Genomic DNA, 13,699 nt, shown 5'->3' with positions numbered 1-13,699 from the left:
TATCTTTGGTGAACAGCAATGTGAATGTGTTAATTTTTATTTGGAAAAGAAAATTCCATTTTTTCTCCAATTAAGTTAATACTTCTCTCCCTGCTGGCCCTGGCTCAGCTTCCAGCAGTATCCTTTTTTTTTTTATTCTGAGTGCACCAGTGTCGCGGCCCGAAAGGAGTCGTTCAGGACGACCTCCCTCTCCTTGGGACCAAGGACCAAGTTCGTGATGCCCTTGGACTGAATTAAGGTGAAACGACACCAGCCAACCGGTTTTAAGATTTATTAACACAAAGATAAGGCATGTGGTCAAATAGGATAATTCAATGGCGAATACTGCAGCTAGCTAGACAAGTCCCGTGTCACACGTTTCAAACAGATCTTACCAACATTCAACAAAAGAGAGGGAAAAAGAGAGAAAAAGGGGGAAAGAGAGAAAGAGAGATCACCACCCATGCATCCAGCGGCGTCCCGTTGGTCCTCTTCCTTTGGGAGTCTCGGCGGTGGTGGTGGGGCTCCCGTCTGGTGGTAGGTGGCTCCTCTTCACCCTGGGTGTAAGTTTTGGTGATGCGCGTGCAGTAATTACAACTCGAGCAGGGTCTGACTCTAGGTTCCCGCTGAAAAGCTCGGAGCCAAATCAAGGCAGATTAAATAAATAAATTGTAATGACACACGTGCAGTGGTTACAGCTCAAGTTGGGTGCCTCCGAAGAGGGACCCCGAACAAAGAGATCCCTGGGCAATTATAGCTTTTTCAAATTAAGTTTCCCACCCCCTCACGCGGTAGTTCAGACCAATAGTAATTTTTGGGTCTGGGGTCTCCTGCTCCCTATTGGGTCTCATCGTTGTTCCTAGGCAGGCTGCTTTTTTTCTCCCTTATCTTTACTGTTGCAGTTTCTGCAGACAGGTGTGTCTCCATTCCTCGGGTCCCACCATCATCTCTCAAGGTCCTAAAAGGTGGTAAATCCAGCAATTAGCACTGTTTCAGATGCAAATTGCTGGCAACTCCCTTATCATTCCCGCCTGCACCAGCTCTGGGGCCCTTTCTCACTGAACTAGGGAGTGCAGCCTAAGGCTTCAGCAAATTTAGCTACTCATGCTAAGCAAGTTTTACAGAATTGTGCTAAAAACGACAATAATTTACAGTCCAGGTCCCAAAGTCTCTGCCCGATTGTGGTCTGGTTCAGCACAGGCTCGGTGTGTCCTGGGTGGTCATAGGGAGACCATTTCAGGGGTTGCAGCAGCTCAGTCCTGTTTCCGCCGGGGACAGATGGCTTCTATGGGGTTATGGTTTGTTTGCACCTTATGTACCAAGAAATGTTTAAGGCAAAAGTTCACTCATCTGTCTGCCACAACCAGGCACTAGGAAACTTGCCCTCTACCTGGAGAGAACCATTGAAAGCACAGGCTTCTTTGCGCAGCTGTGTGGTCAGAGGTGTGAGCTGGTTCATGAATCCCCAAAACAGACATGGACAGGCTACTGCTTTAGTACAAAGCCCTGTAAAAAAGCAGCATGTGGCAAAAAGCCACAGGGAGGCACAAACAGTACCCAGAGGATCCTCAGTGTGACAGGTTCAAGCAAAAGAGGTCATACTGATTCAAGCAAGATGAGTAAACGTCTCTTACAAGGTAACAAGGTAGGCTGCTGGTCCTCCTGCGGTTTCATGATGATTTGACTAGCAATGGTCAGGAATGTTCCAAAAGAAAAAAAAAAACACTTGTCAGAAAATGCCAGTTCATTGAAAGTGAAATGTTTTGCAGAAATGTGTCAATTTGAATGAGTCTCCTAACACACCTCAGGAAGGTTTGGAAACCTGAGAGCCAGATCTCTGCCTCTTCTCACCCACCCTGCTCACCCACCCAGCTTCTCAGACGCTGCCTGAAGGACTGCCTCATAGCTCAGATCCTCAGGGCTTTTGAAGACCTGTGTATCTGCTTCCTAGAGTTGTTGCCCCCTTCTGCAGCTCAGGAAACTTGTCATCAGCACTGAGACAAATTTATTGGACAGGGTTTTCAGCCTTGCTACCACAGTGTTTGAAGCCTGAGAGTCTGGGATGGGCTCCTGGTCCCTCTGCAAGCCACCATCCAGAATGAAGTGTGAGGAACCCCGTGGTTCCACGGACCACAGCCACTGCACTGCCTGGCAGCTGGCCTGGGGCTAGTCGTCCCATGTGTTTGCAGTTGTCTGGTCACTACAGCTGGGGGAACCGGCTACCCTGAAAATACCAGTCATCTGTCCCTACGGCTTTATGTTAAAGCACCAGGAAACAGGCCAGAAGTGACTCCACTTCTAGTCAGCAGCTTTCAAGGATTCAGAGAAGCAGCTTTTATTTTAGGAACACCATGTCGCAGCATTTCTGAAACAAAAAGCTGCAGAATTTGATTTTGACAAACATCAAAATTTTTGGCCTTTCCTTCTTGCTCAGGATGAAAAGGTTTCTGACAATGCAAAATTAATGAAGAATGAGAACACAGTTTTCTGACCTGCTACAGTCTTGTCTAAAATGATAGCACAATAGGTTGTAGAAATAATGAGTTACTTGGCTGTCTTATTGCTACCTCCCAACCCAGTCGCTGAGGGAATGGAGCATCAGATCAGCCCTAAAGAGAATGAACAAATGCAAATAAACACTCCTACTAAAAACAGAAAGCCTAGTTCTTTTTCCCCTTCCATCAGTGAGACTCTCCTAGGCCAGTCCTCAGTCATTGACTTCACAAGATGATGTGATTTGCATCAGCTCCCAGAGAGAAACACATCATTGACAACAAAGAGGAATTTTGAGAGGTTCCCCTGTTCTCCTCCTGGAAAATCATGTAAAAGCCATGGAGGAAAAATAAAGATAGCTCTAATGCTAGCTACCTCATGACAAGGTCTCAGGTGATTTTTCGGAAATATTAATAGAGATTTATTTTGTCCCCTTTACTAACGCTTGGTCTAAAAATGAGATGTGTTTCTGGTTGTGTGACAGTCGTGTGGCATCCTCCCTTGCTAGCTTTTAATCTCTTCCTTACTTGGTGCAAAGGAGAGCACCTTTCCTACTTCTGTTCTTTAAGAAAATTGAGACTCCCATGGAATCAAACAATCTGAGAAGTCTGGTCACCACTTAATGCTAGGTCCATCACAAAAGGATACTGCTTAATTGCTCTTAACCAGGCAGAAATGTTCTGACTCTGCTCAGTATATTTCCTGTCATCCACATCAAAAACATACATGGTGTTACTGAATAGAAAACTGGTTTGCATTTTCAGCACTAGTGCCAAAGACTGAACAAACTGTACAGAATTTAAGATCTTTATCCTACAATCTAGATTCAACAAAAAAACATGAAATGGAAGATGCTGGAGGGAAGAGAAAAGAAAAGTGGTAGCTTTTACTGATGAAATCTATTCTTCACTTGAACAAGCATCACACAGTGAAAAGCGAAGGTGGACAGGAAACAAAAATGATATCCTTCAAGACAATTGTACGATCCTGCCACAGATCACAAACCCTTCTTAAAATTTCATGAATGCTTCACAGTAGCCCCTGAATCGTAAGTATTGCAATGTTTGTGTTCCCAGGGGGAAAACAAGACAAAGAGCAGTCAAATATTTACAGGAAGCCACTGAGAATGCTTTGGGAAATGTCTGGACTAGACCAAAAACTTGGAGAGTTTCTAGTTTCACTTCTGACATTAATAATGTTATTTTCCTGTTATAAATGCTAACCTTTAAGGGAAAAACCCTACTGATTCTGCAACAATGTATGTATGTTGTTGCTGAATCCCACTTCTTGCCCCTCAAATATCAGTCCCCAAAGTCTCTGAATCATTCACTGTGTCTTTGAACTTTAAATTTGGGCTTCAGGACATGGAATAGAGTGTGAGTCATTTATAAGTAGTGAGGGAATGCAATGCAGATATTGATTATCTATTAAGGTTTGTCGCGGCCCGAAAGGAGTCGTTCAGGACGACCTCCCTCCCCTTGGGGCCAAACGACCAAGTTCGTGATGCCCTTGGACTGAATTAAGGTGAAACGACACCAGCCAACCGGTTTTAAGATTTATTAACACAAAGATGTGGCATGTGGTCAAATAGGATAATTCAATGGCGAATACTGCAACTAGCTAGACAAAAACAGATCTTACCAACATTCAACAAAAGAGAGGGGGAAAGAGAGAGAGAGAGAGAGAGAGAGAGAGAGAGAGATCACCACCCGTGGATCCAGCGGCGTCCCGTTGGTCCTCTTCCTTTGGGAGTCTCGGCAGTGGGGGGGGGCTCCCGTCTGGTGGTAGGTGGCTCCTCTTCACCCTGGGTGTAAGTTTTGGTGGTGCGCGTGCAGTAATTACAACTCGAGCAGGGTCTGACTCTAGGTTCCCGCTGAAAAGCTCGGAGCCAAATCAAGGCAGATTAAATAAATAAATTGTAATGACACACGTGCAGTGGTTACAGCTCGAGTTGGGTACCTCCAAAGAGGGACCCTGAACAAAGAGGTCCCTGGGCAATTATAGCTTTTTCAAATTAAGTTTCCCACCCCCCCACGTGGTAGTTCAGACCAATAGTAATTTTTGAGTCTGGGGTCTCCTGCTCCTTATTGGATCTCATCGTTGTTCCTAGGCAGGCTGTTTCTTTTCTCCCTTATCTTTTCTGTTGCAGTTTCTGCAGACAGGTGTGTCTTCCTTCCTATAGGTGTGTCTTCCTTCCTCGGGTCCCACCATCATCTCTCAAGGTCTTGACAAAGAGGTGGTAAATCCAGCAATTAGCACTGTTTCAGCAGTGCACAGGAATGCAAATTGCTGGTAACGCCCTTATCATTCCCGCCTGCAGCAGCTCTGGGCCCTTTCTCACTGTACTAGGGAGTGCGGCCTAAGGCTTCAGCAAATTTAGCCACTCATGCCAAGCAGGTTTTATAGAAGTTGTGCTAAAAACGGACAATAATTTACAGTCCAGATCCCAAAGTCTCTGCCCGATTGCGGTCTCGTTCAGTGCAGGCTCGGTGTGTTCTGGGTGGTCGCAGGGAGACCATCTCGGGGGTCGCAGCAGCCCAGTCCTGTTTCCGCCAGGGACAGATGGCTTGTTCGGGGTTATGGCCTGCCTGCACCCCATGCACCAAGAAATGTTTAAGGCAAAAAAATTCATTCATCTGTCCGCCACAAGGTTCTGTAACAGTCTGCTGGATTCAAATCAAGGATAGAGACATGGCCTAGGCTGAAATAAGATTTCTCCCTTTCCCTTCTATCTTTTCCCTAGCTAGCAATGCTTTTCTTCCCAAATTACCCTGCATTAGCTGCTTCCCTCACAGTCGTTCATTGTGCTCAACCTCAGCAGAGACTTGATATTCTCAGGTTGAATTTGCAAAAAGAGGGAAACTCTGCCAGAGAGAATTTCATTAAGCTAAAGACAAGTAGAAAACCCAGTAAAAAGAGTCTATCAAAAATGCTCAAAATGTCAACATTGTGAATTGCACTCTCCGGAAAAGGATTATTTTTTTTCCAGATGATATGACTTTTCTGACCAGATAAAATTCTGCCATTCAGAGTCGCTTTGTTTATCTAAGTACATACTCTATGCAGTATTTGAATACAGGTTCTATTCTTGGAAACCCTTCAGACCCAGAGTGTCACTCTGCATACCACAGCTTGAACCTCACTCTTCTCACCTGAAAAAAGATATCATTCTCATAATCATTTTATGGCATTTTGTAATTGATAGGCAACAAGCTTGATTTAATTTCAAAGCACATTATTATTACTTGAAGCCTGGAGCCTTCCCAATTTTGTCACTTGTGAGAGATACCAAAGGACATTATAACAGTTATTATTCATTGATTACTACTATTCAAATGTTCAACAACTCCTGCACCTGTTATGGCAATATGTGGGAACACAGTCTCTGTCTGCGTGCACAGTCCGCATAAGAAAGACAAACAAACAGAAGCAGAAACTTCAGTTGTGAGTTCCTTACCTGAAAACATCTGTAAAATAAAGCAAGCTGCTTCACCCAATAAACAGAATACAAATATTCCGCTAGTGTTGAGGGATTTTTTAAGAAACTTTATAGTGTCACAGAGCAATAAATGTGATGATGATATAGATATTATACGTACAGTATTAGTGCTAGCAGTTTCATTATTTATGAATTTCTCATATGGCCATACAGCAGAACATCACATAATTTCTTCTTCTACTTTGCCACTAAAGGTGAGGGTTCCCTAATGGAACTGACTTGCTCACTCAGGTGGTAAAATGTTAATTAGTTTTCATAAAAGATTAATCCATAGAATTCAAAGTGAATGAATTTGCTTGCAGGGTGCTGAAAAAGCCTCACTGTGATATGCTTTGAATAGGCATGTCATGTCTCTAGCAACATACTCCACAAAGTAACAGTATGATTTCCTGGGTATACTGTTCCACTTGTCTCTCAGTAATTAAAAGGTTAAAATACAAAGACATATCACAGGGGTAAAAAGATGATATGCTACTGTTTTGGTGCAACATGAGCAGCACCTACATTCATAAAGCTAATCATCATCAGAATCTAATCCAACAGTTTTCCTCAACTCCTCTTCTCTGTCATGATGGTGTTTGTGCTGGCCACAGTTGAAAAGAAATTAAAAACAATCTGCTTCATAGAAAGGGGCTATAATAGTGTAACAAATAACAGAAAGAAAGAAAGTTGGTAGCAGTTAATAAAAATCAAATATTAGCAATTATAGAAAATTGATGGGGAACGAAAAGAATACAAAGGGAATAATTTTTAGCCTGTGAAATTTGGGCAATAAGAAAAAGAGCTTTTAACAACACAATGAATATGAACAGTGGTCCTGTTATTCCTACCTTGAAATAATAGGACCATTGATAAGAAAGCACAAGAGACATAGGTGCATTGAGTAAATATTTCTGTTCTCCGCTTGGAAAAAAAGGCAGGTAATGTATTATCAATACCAGATGCTGTTTTGGTATCTTCCTTTCTGCCAGTAACTCAAGAGGATATTAAGAGAGCTACTAATACCATTTGATATATTTAAATTAGCAGACCTAGATAATTAGTATACACAAGTATTAAGAACTAGGAAGTTCTCTTTGACATTAATGTTGACTTTCAGTGAGTCTTGGAACATAAGCAGATTTCCAGAGGACTAAAGCAGAAACTTAAACGAAATGACCTGAGTCATTGTCAGCCTGACACTGATGACAAACACAGTAACGAAAAGGCTGATACAGGGCTAGAATAAAACAGAATTAAAGAAGGGAAAAATAATTAACATCGATCAGTATGGGTTTATGGAAACCCAGTCCTGTCAAGCTAACATCAGGTCCTACTCTCGTAAAATTAAAAGCTCATAAATAAAATAGATGCGATGTATGTCAGGTGAACTTCAAAATGTATGGTATGACACAAAGTTTCAAATCAAACTGCAGCTCTACAAAATCAAGAAAGCATACATTATATGAATTAAAATCTGTCTAATTGGCAACCTTCATAAGGTACTTGTGAATTACATCTTTGTAAAAGGCTAGTAATCAGTGCCATCTAGTCAGGACTCATTCCTTTCCCTAAGTTATTTGCCCGATGTAAATGCAGACTCTGAAAGTCCCATAATTCCTGATTGCATGAAGTTGGGAACAAATACTAGGGGAGGTAACATTTTATACATACCCTATTCCTTATAAGTTTTCCCTAAACATTTGTTGCAGGTACAGCTGTTGGAGATGAGATATTGGACTAGATGGCCTACTCTTAACAGCTGCCCTAACATAGTATTTTTTTTTTTTACTGGGGGCTCAGAAGAAAAGATAAAATTATTAAGCTTTAGGTTTTAAGATAACTTAAATGTTAGGGAAGAGAAATATAAGTGAACAAAAGGGCTAATTAGATCGTTGTACGCATAAACAGGTAAGTGTCAAGTAGCAGTCAAGCAGTTGCATTGCACCTATCTATACTTAGCAGCCATGTAGCACTGACTACAAGGCCATGTTTTATTCCTATAAATTATGCTTATTTTGTTAAGCTATACACCATGATTCCCCAAGACATCATAGAAAGCTGAAAGGGAGAGAAGTAAGAAAGAAATCTTAGAAAAGGCCTAGGAAGTATTTGAGCTTAAGAAATTCTACCCATTTCCACAGTGGGTTGCATGAAGACTGATGATCAAAAAGAGAGTTAAGCTTTCAGAATGTTTGGGAAATAAGCAATTAACTCCAGAAATCCTTAAGGTCTATTATAGGCAGAAGATCAGGTGAGACAATCACAACATCCTTTCAGTTCTTGTAATTTATTTATCTACTAATTAGACCTATGCAAGTGGGGATTTGATTGCTCCAAGGCACTGAGCTAGAAACTTAGTTTACCTGGTCTACATAGACTTATTTTACCAGAAGAGCACAGAATTGAACCTAGAGAATTAAATATATGTCAGTGACACAGCAGTCAGATTAACAAAGGGCAGATAAGTAATATGTCAGATATGATACGGACTTTTTGCAGGTATGACTCTGGATTTATGCCAAGTGAGAATCTGCCACTCAGTTTCAAGCCTACACTAGCCAATACCTTCTGCTATGGAAATGGATATGGCAAAGGTTGTAACATAATTAAGAATGGCTTCTGCCAGTTTAAATTGCCCTTTAATGTTTATCTAAGTCTGTTGGACTGCATTATAGTCCCCACATGACTTCAAAAGGCAGTGATGTTCTTTGAAATTCTTGTGTTCATTACAATACCATCAGTTTAGCAGCAACAGCTCCAATATGTGTGGTGTGACTGGGAATACATATTTAGTCTAATCAATCAGTATGAAGGAAAGCAACAACGAACATTTTTGTTTTGTTTCTGGAGGAGGAAGAGCACAGACAGCAAGTATTAATTCTCATGTTTCAAGATTTATTTTAGTATTTCTTAAATAACTAGTTAATATGTGTATTACTGTTTAGCACCATCTTATCTGCAAAAGCTATCCAGTCCAACACTGGCTCCCACTGCTCCTTTAAACTAAGATTAGTCTTGTAAAACAAGCTAGGGAGAGAAAATGCCTAGTCTCCCATTATCTCAGCCATCTGTATGTTTTCCTCATGGCATCACTCCAAATGTTTTTTAAAAATGCCATTTAAAGTATTAACGCTATTGAAGATCCACAATAGACCCTGCTCCCCTATACTTCTTCCTCTCCTTGACCTTCTCTTCCTCTTCTTCTCCAAAAAATGAAATAAAGAATAATCTCTGATGAAATGCTAGGTGACCATTTATGCTCTTAAATCAGCTCAAGACTGAAAACAACCTAAAATAGAATCCTTAAGTCTGCTTTTCCTACTCAAAACCACATTCCTGTTGCTTCTGGACTGACACAGGCCAACAGGCAGTCCCTCCAATCCCATGATGGCAAGTTTAGCAGGAATGCCTGGAGGGTAGAACACTGACTGGTTTCATAAGGGTTCTTACATTGAAACAGGAATCCACTCCACAAGGCAGCTGGCTTGCAATATTCACACTTCTGGAAAAAAAGGGTGTAAAGGAGACTTCAAATGTGCTCCTCTTGAGCTTTGCCCATGAAGCCTCACATCCAGCCTGGATTTTGCACACAATCCAAAATAATAGGGCTCTCCAGAGTATAATCCTACAGACTTCTGTTTGCCCTTAGGGCACAGAGGGAAGTTACAAGACACTTCCCTTTCCTCTGGAAATAGAGCAATCTGGTTGTATCATTCCCAACTTAGAGCCATTTGAGTAACAGTAAACTAAGGCAGGATCTCCTCCAGATGCAGAGCCTCAGACTGAACACAAACCTAACATAAACGTTCCCTCATACATACTGCTTCCTAACCATAAGTATCTGCACTAATAAAATTATAATAAATGAATATTGGTGCAGAGTGATCACCTTGGATGTGAACAGACCTAGCCCCGCCTGCTGGAGATGTGTGCTAAACTACTGGCCAGCATGCTATTCACTTCCCAAGAGATGGTTTCAAATGACATTTTTTTTCCTCCATCTTCATCAGTATTCACCTTCCTTAGAAGTTTGTGGAGAATTTGCCCTCAGCTGATGGAGGTTATGTTAAGGGCTTTGCCTGGATCATGCTTGGCAGCAAGGACCTCATCTTCCCATCTGCCTATAAAACTTCATGCACTTGCGGTCACCCAAGGAAGAGAGAGATCACAATTTACTTACAGTAGTTTTCAATAGTATTATGGACTGTAACGTTTTCCAAACATTAGGCTTTGCACTTGTGGGTTATTTTTAGAAACTAAGCATAGTAAATACACAGTGTTTTTAGCATGGGTGTCTTTTTAAAAATACTTGATCATCACAATATTGCCACTGAGCTGTTAGTTTTTCTTCACCTCATTTTATCTAAGCAAGGCTTCCCTCCAGCAGCCCCATCACTGCCCCTCTCACAAGACGCATTTGCCCTTGCACATGAGTAACATCACAGTTAGTTTTGCTTTGATCATTCTGCAATGGTTTATCATTCTACAGACAATCTCTGTCCTGTAACTATCAGAATGCCAGATGAAAAGAAAAAATGGAAAGCATTCAATCACATAGGCCAGAGCAAGAAGGATTTAGCAACATCTGAAAAGGCGAATTTGTTGAAGATAAACAATATGCTGGAATGCATGGAATTTAACAAATTTCTCATTTTTAGTCTTACTTATCATGTTTTGAAACCAATCATCCTAATCTGATATAAAAAAAAAATCTATCTGGAGATGAGGAACATGAAATTTGTTTTGAAGTTAACTTTAAGCTATTTTAAAAAGGCAAAAATACAAAACGTTTCCTGATCAGATCTTCATTTTTTCAGCTTTACAGATTGAAACAGAGAAGCACACAGTCCAAATTCCCAGATAATCCTATGACTCTTCTTCCTTCTTGTGTTTGGATTTATTATCATGCGGCATTGACTTTTATGGGATGGTGTCCCGATCCAATATCGCGGGGGGGAGGGGGGGGGGGTTCGTTATGATCCCAAGGACGAGATTAAGACGCTAAAACCGGTCAAATATCGTACAACCTTTTAACTTTATTTTCCACGGAGTGGGGAGAAAAGGTGGGGGGAGAAGGCGAAGGGGAGGAGAGAGAGAAAGAGAGAGAGAGAAAAGGGGGAGAGAGAAAGAGATATCACCACCCATGGATCCAGCGGCGTCCCGTTGGTCCTCTTCACCCTGGGTGTAAATTTTAGCGATGCGCGTGCAGTAATTACAACTCGAGCAGGGTCCGACCCTAGGTTCCCGCTGAAAAGTTTGGAATGACACGCGTGCAGTAGTTACAGCTCGAGTTGGGTGCCTCCGAAGAGGGACCCTGAACAAAGAAATCCCTGGGCAATTACAGCTTTTTCAAATTAAGTTTCCCGCCCCTCACGCGGTAGTTCAGACCAATAGTAATTTTTGGGTCTGGGGTCTCCTGCTCCCTATTGGGTCTCATCGTTGTTCCCAGGCAGGCTGCTTTTCTCCCTTATCTTTACTGTTGCGGTTTCTGCTGACAGATGTGTTGATTCCTCGGGTTCTGCCCTTCTTTCTCAGGGCCCTGACAAACAGGTGTTGTTCCAGCAATTAGCACTGCCCCAGCAGTGACAGTAGGTGTTATCTTCCAAGGTCCTGACGAGGAGGATATAATCCAGACCCCCCCTAATTAACACTGTTTCAGCAGTGAGGGGAGGCTTTGTTTCCCAGGGTCCTGGTGCCCAAGCAGGCCTTATTTCAAAGCCTTGACATCCTCCCTCCTGGAGTGTGACGCATAGGAATGCAGACTGCTTGTAACTCCCTTATCTTTCCAGTCTGCACCAGCTCTGGGGCCCTTTCTCACTGAACTAGGGAGTGCGGCTAAGCAAGTTTTATAAAAGTTGTGCTAAGCAGCAGTAATTTGCAGTCCAGGTCCCAAAGTCTCTGTCCGATCGTGGTCCGGTTCAGTGCAGGCTCGGTGTGTCCCGAATGGTCGCAGGGAGACCATTTCAGGGGTCGCAGCAGCTCAGTCCTGTTTCCGCTGGGAACACATGGCTTGTTTGGGGTTTTGGTTTGCTTGCACCTTATGTACCAAGAAATGTTTAAGGCAAAAGTTCACTCATCTGTCCGCCACAGATGGTAATGTTATTGCTTTGCTTTAGATTCTTTCCAAATACCACAGTCTATTAAAAGCATCAGTTCATCAAAGTCCACAATATTAATTTACCAGGAATATCCCCAAAGGAATTTTAAAAATAATTTTGTATTTTGAAATCATGCTTCAAACTGAACTAATAGAAATCTAATTATAAATGGGAGCACAGTACTAATTAAACCATCCACTCCAGCATTAAGCCCACTTGGGGGTATTCACATTGGTAAATTGCCAATTTGAACAAAATTGCAGGATATAAGCACTGGCTAACCCTATCTTTCTGCTCCTCTTTCTCCTTTGCCCCACTCCATAATAATAAAGCGTGGAAGGCAACAAATCCAAAGATCCTTCAGCCCCTGAGATATTTTCTGTGAATAGCTACTGCAGTAACAATGATCAGTCTGAAAACATGAAGTTCCTAAGCTTTACTCTCCACATGGTTAAAAGTAACCTGACATGCTCTCCAACTTGCCTGACCTGTCCCAGATGCTACCCCTGATGATCTTGTTTGCCCAAGCTGTGCCAAAAGGCTGAGGAAGGCAGCTGTGTGCTAATCTATGCTGAGAGCTTTGCCATTTCCCAGTTGCCTGAGAGTCTCATTTTGGGAGGAAAGGATCATCAAAGCACAGGGGCTCTCCAGCTGCAAGTGCTGGCCCAGCTGCAGCACTGACATGGCCCATCTGGCTTCTCTGCCAACTTGAGATTTCATGATAGAGGCCAGGTTCCCCAGTAGAACAGCCATAACAAACCTCCGGTCAGTCCCATCAGCTCTGTGGGTTCTGATGGTATAAAAAGCAAGTGCCATCTAGGCCAGGTAGCCTTGATCTTGTTTTCTGTCATTTAGACTGAGGGTCACTTATGTGACAAGCAGCTTGTGAACAACAGTAACCCGCTCTGCTCTGATACCACTTTGTGTTGGATTGTGGATTGTTGGATTCTGAGTATTCATTTTAATGTGGAGGGAGACGATTTGATTCCCCATAAGTCTACACTCTGCTGAGAGATACAATAAAGGTGACACAACATGGATTTCAGCTCAGAGCAAGGATAGTGGTTGATATCTTTTGTTCTGGGAGAGAGGTAACTATGTGATAAATGCATCACAACTATGATTACTCAGAGAGAAGGATGGATGGAGATGTGCCATAGCAATCAGCCCTTACTAAGGAGTGGTAACTTGGTCTGTAGGACAGAACAAGGATAGAAAGAGAAATCGTAATAGTTCATTTGTAGGACTGCATATGCATGACATCTGTTCTTTCCAATAAAGCTTGTTTTTCTATTTATTACACTGAAGTGTAATACATTTTGCCTCTTAAATACCATCTGGGTGGTACCATCAAACACTAATAGGAATTTAACCACCTACTTAGTGGACAGATCCACAGTCAAGCGGGGACCTTTCTGACCCACTAGCAACATTTCCATTCACATATCTCTGGAGAGATCCCAGGGGAAACTTTGACAGGCTTCTGACGTGTGAGTATCAGTAAAAAGACACACTGGACTATAATTTCATATAACATTTCACCAAATAAACAGTGTCAAGTTTGTTCGCAGCTTGGCTGAGAAATGCCTGAAGAGAGTCTAGAGAAGGAATTAGCACTAGCAATTTGAAGGTAGAATTTTCCCCCACA

At 42.1% G+C, this 13,699-nt stretch overlaps 1 long non-coding RNA gene across 1 annotated transcript; it reads right to left on the bottom strand.

Moving 5' to 3' along the window:
• Positions 1-257: 257 nt before the first annotated feature.
• Positions 258-12,036, bottom strand: LOC135327917 (uncharacterized). The gene is made up of 2 exons (XR_010388527.1): positions 2,472-12,036; positions 258-1,663 (listed from the first exon to the last, which is right to left on the bottom strand). It is a non-coding gene; the product is annotated as an uncharacterized LOC135327917 (long non-coding RNA).
• Between the last annotated feature and the right edge of the window lie 1,663 nt (positions 12,037-13,699).

This window comes from Dromaius novaehollandiae, chromosome 3, assembly GCF_036370855.1.
Source record: "Dromaius novaehollandiae isolate bDroNov1 chromosome 3, bDroNov1.hap1, whole genome shotgun sequence".
Lineage (NCBI taxonomy): Eukaryota > Metazoa > Chordata > Aves > Casuariiformes > Dromaiidae > Dromaius > Dromaius novaehollandiae.
This window is presented reverse-complemented; position numbering and strand designations above follow the sequence as displayed.